This window comes from Pan troglodytes, chromosome X (assembly GCF_028858775.2).
Source record: "Pan troglodytes isolate AG18354 chromosome X, NHGRI_mPanTro3-v2.0_pri, whole genome shotgun sequence".
Lineage (NCBI taxonomy): Eukaryota > Metazoa > Chordata > Mammalia > Primates > Hominidae > Pan > Pan troglodytes.
The window spans coordinates 99101787-99106827 of NC_072421.2; the positions used below are offsets into that span (position 1 = coordinate 99101787).

At 40.6% G+C, this 5041-nt stretch overlaps 1 pseudogene; it reads right to left on the reverse strand.

Annotated features, from left to right (window-relative positions):
• Positions 1-1360: 1360 nt before the first annotated feature.
• LOC100609066 (protein kinase C iota type-like) lies at positions 1361-3336 on the reverse strand (annotated as a pseudogene).
• Positions 3337-5041: the final 1705 nt, after the last annotated feature.

Here is a 5041-nt window from a genome sequence, read left to right on the forward strand (position 1 = left end):
GACGTGTGTGAGTGTATGTGTGTGTCCTGAACATTTATTCATGCCTACTTGATTTTTCTGATTTCACTAAAGACTCTATAAACAGGGTCCAATCATATAGATAATGTGGTTTAGGGGGAGAAATGAGCATAATTAAGATACCCTACTTAAAAAATAAATAATTTTCCTGTATACTAAATTGTAAGGAAAAAATATTATACATTCTGCCTCCACTGAATACATGGAATGCTTTTACAAGTTTGGTAACAATAATGAGTGCCTCATTTGAATCAAGTCACAAAAGCAACTGTGGGGATTCACTCTCCAATAGGAAATAAAAATATTACCGCTGTACTTTGCTGTATCTATTTTAAATTTCTGTTTTTTTCCTTTCTATATACTGAGTAATCTTCCATTCAACTGCATCCTTGGTCTTTTGCAGTATATATATTAACATTGCAGTTAAAGTTTCCAATAAATGGATAGGCTCAGGAGCTACCCCGTTAATATACTTAAAAAGAAAAATCACTTGTGCCAGTTTTGCAAAAATAGTTAATGATTTGCAATCTGATTCATAATAAAAAGTGTCTGTTTTTTAACTCAAGAAGAATTTCCCAATTTGGTTTTTGTTTTGTTGTTTCGTTTGAGACCGTGTCTCACTCACTGTTGCCCAGGCTGGAGTAATCTTGGCTCTCTGGAAACTCCATCTCCTGAGTTCAAGTGATTCTCCTGCTTCAGCCTCCTGAGTAGCTGGGATTACAGGTATGCGCCACCATGCCCAGCTAATTTTTGTATTTTTAGTAGAGACAGGATTTCACCATGTTGGTCAGGCCGATCTCGAACTCCTGACCTCAAGTGATCTGCCCGCCTCAGCCTCCCAAAGTACTGGAATTACAGGCGTTGAGTCACTGCACCCAGCTGAATTTCCCAATTTTAAGCAAGCAGCATCTTCTATTACCAATTTAGTAACTGCTGCCTTAAAAAATCAATAATTTATTTATCCAAGGCAATAAAATTTACACCTGAATTTTTAAACATAAAGAACTCCAAAACTAATAGGTAATATAAAAAGTTGTTGCATTTTATATTAATCTTTTATTTCAAAATTAAACCCTGAAGTGATTTAACACAGAATGACAAAAATTATGGGAGGTTTATGATGTAATCCCACTATGTGCCTTAATGCAACTGATACTTTTTAAATGCAGTGGTTTTCTTTGTTTTTTTTTAAACAAAAAAGATAACTTCATTACTCATCTGTAGGCCTTTTAAAAACTGAAAAACTAGTTCAACTAAATTTTGACATGATTGTCTGGAAGCTAGTATTAATTTATTTTTCATAGTAAAAAAGATGTAATAATTGATTCATGTAGTCTACGAGAGAAGATACTGGGTGTTTTTTTGTAGGTGGCAAATATAAAATGGTTAATTGTATCCAGGCTGGCAGCAAGTTTATCCATGCATTAAATGGCAGCATGAGTAGAATACATGGTTGAAAAATGAGGATCGGACACATTCTTCTGCAGACATCAAAAGAGGATTGATATACTCAAAACCTTCAAATTCAGACTGATCAATCTTTCTCACAATGTCATCGACATCTGGAGTGAGCTGGACAGGTTCATTAGTAAACTGAGAATCAAAGTTGTCCAAACCAAATTCCCCAGAAATATTTGGTTTAAAGGGAGATACCACCTGTTTTTGCTCCATCATATCCCAATCAACATTTTGGAAGAACGGGTGTCCCTGAATATCAGCAAATCCTGTTTGAGGATGACAACCCAGTCTTTTCTTAGGGTCCTTGTTAAGAAAACTCTTCAGAACACTTTCAGCTTTTACAGACAGAGAACGTGGTATGTGAATTTGTTTTTCCACAATAACTTGGAAGAGAGAATCCTCTGTGTTCTGGTCAGGGTTATCGGAGCTCCCAACAGTATCAAGTGGAGTCCTTCCTGCCATCGTCTCAAACATTAGCACTCCAAGAGCCCACCAGTCAACACTGAAACCATAATCTCCTCCTCTTAAAATTTCAGGAGCAATGTAATTAGGAGTACCACAGAAAGTGCTGGTTGTATCTCCTGGCCGTAATCCTTCCTTAACACATGCCGTAGTCAGTGAGTTTAATGTGGCCTTCAGAGTCTAGTAATACATTGTCCAGTTTCAAATCTCTATAAATTATCCCTCACTCATGAAGATAATTGAATGCTAGACTGATTTCTGCAGAGTAAAATCTGGCATGTTCTTCAGGAAGTTTTCTTTGTCGCTGCATATGAAACATTAGGTCTCCTCCATTTACATACTCTATAACAAAGAACAATCTGCTTTCTGTCTGAAAGCAAGACTGCAGCCCAACAAGGAAAGGATGATTGGATGCCTGCTCAAACACATGTTTCTCTGTCTGCACCCAATCAATATCCTCATCATCATTAACAAGCTCTTTTTTCACAACTTTCATTGCATAAATACGATATGTTTTTGTTTTTTTTTTAATGGAACCAACAGTACTTTGGCTTAACTTCCTCTTCCTATTACCTGGAGCAAATCAAAATCCTGAAGACCTAGACTGGTTGAAGCTTTGCCACTTTCTCTGGTGTTCATTGCCTCTTTTTCTTCACCAACTTGATCCAAACTCTCATGACTTGAAGGACTATATGGAATTACTGTCTGTGCATGGTCAGAATGCATGGATGACTGATCCATGGGCATCACTGGTTCCAGTGGCAAAGAATGCCGCCCACATTCAATTGTGAGGAGTTTATGGCACTTCTTATGAACCAAGAGTTTGCAGTTGATACACTTATATCCTTGGCATCCAAGTCCCCATATTCAGTCTGTGCAGATGGCACAGTGAGCACGCCTGTTGAAGCACTTGGCTTGAAAAGTGTGTCCATTGGCACAATAAAGCTTTCTCCAGTGACGTGCACCTCTACGGTAGATGGATTTATCTTCTCTTGGACAAGGCATCCCGGGACGTTCTGGTACACAAGGGAACACATGAATCAAGAGTTCAGAGTCCTTGTTTAGCTCATAAAGTCTAAAGGCTTCTTCTAACTCCAACTGAGATGATACTGTACACGGGTCTCCTTCCTCGTCTATCCATTTCATGGTGAAGAGCTGTTCGTTGTCAAAAGAACATGTCTCGAAACACATTGTAAAGGCCCTCAAAGGAGATAGAAGGTTCAAAATGTGTTATCATGATATCCCCGTGGTAGTAGGCTTTCACCCAGACCTGGTGGGAATGGTCCCCACTGCAGCCGCCTGCGACCGTGTGGGACATGGTGCTGCTGTCCCTCTGGGTCGGCATCTCCTCACTCCCCCGCCTCAACGCTGGAGGCCGGGGGTGTGGGGGGGGGGACTTCGGACGCCGTGGGGGACCCCGCCTCCCGCGCCTGTGGGAGAACCGCGGCCGTCCGCCCACCTACCTGCCCACCTCACCCGCAGCGCCGACCCAAGGGTCGCCTCGGCCAAGCAGCCCAAAGATGGCACTTTAAATCAGTGAGCTAAAGAGGGGATTATTTGATAATTAGCATTAGGACAATTTGCTAGCCATTTGGAAGAAAATAATTCCGTATGGACCAAAAATTTAAATATAAAAGGAAACATAAAAATTAGGAGAAAACACAGATCTCCCTAAGCAGGACACAAACCTCAAAAATGTAAAGAAAAAAGTTGGTAAATTTTACACATCTACAACCATCTGATCTTTGACAAACCTGAGAAAAACAAGAAAGGGGGAAAGGATTCCCTATTTAATAAATGGTGCTGGGAAAACTGGCTAGCCATATGTAGAAAGCTGAAACTGGATTCCTTCCTTACAACTTATACAAAAATCAATTCAAGATGGATTAAAGACTTACATGTTAGATCTAAAACCATGAAAACCCTAGAAGAAAACCTAGGCAATACCATTCAGGACATAGGCATGGGCAAGGACTTCATGTCTAAAACGCCAAAAGCAATGGTAACAGAAGCCAAAATTGACAAATGGGATCTCATTAAACTAAAGGGCTTCCGCACAGCAAAAGAAACTACCATCAGAGTGAAGAGGCAACCTACAGAATGGGAGAAAATTTTTGCAATCTACTTATCTGACAAAGGGCTAATATCCAGAATCAACAAAGAACTTAAACAAATTTACAAGAAAAAACCAAACAACCCCATCAAAAAGTGGGCAAAGGATATGAACAGACACTTCTTAAAAGAAGACATTTATGCAGCCAAAAGACACATGAAAAAATGCTCATCATCACTGGCCATCAGAGAAATGCAAATCAAAACCACAATGAGATACCATCTCACACCAGTTAGAATGGCGATCATTAAAAAGTCAGGAAACAACAGGTGCTGGAGAGGATGTGGAGAAATAGGAACACTTTTACACTGTTGGTGGGACTATAAACTAGTTCAACCATTGTGGAAGACAGTGTGGCGATTCCTCAAGGATCTAGAACTAGAAATACCATTTGCCCCAGCCATCCCATTACTGGGTATATACCCAGAGGATTATAAATCATGCTGCTATAAAGACACATGCACATGTATTTTTACTGCGGTACTATTCACAATAGCAAAGACTTGGAACCAACCCAAATGTCCATCAATGATAGACTGGATTAAGAAAATGTGGCACATATACACCATGGAATAGTATGCAGCCATAAAAAATGATGAGTTCATCTCCTTTGTGGGGACATGGATGAAGCTGGAAACCATCATTCTGAGCAAATTATCACAAGGACAGAAAACCAAACACCGCATATTCTTACTCATAGGTGGGAATTGAACAATGAGAACACTTGGTCACTGGAAGGGGAACATCACACACAGGGGCCTGTCGTCGGGTGGGGGGAGGGGGGAGGGGTAGCATTAGGAGATATACCTAATGTAGGAGGGAGGAGCCAAGATGGCCAAATAGGAACAGCTCTGGTCTACAGCTCCCAGCGTGAGCGATGCAGAAGACGGGTGATTTCTGCATTTCCATCTGAGCTTTGAAGAGAGCAGTGGTTCTCCAAGTACGCAGCTGGAGATCTGAGAACAGGCAGACTGCCTCCTCAAGTGGGTC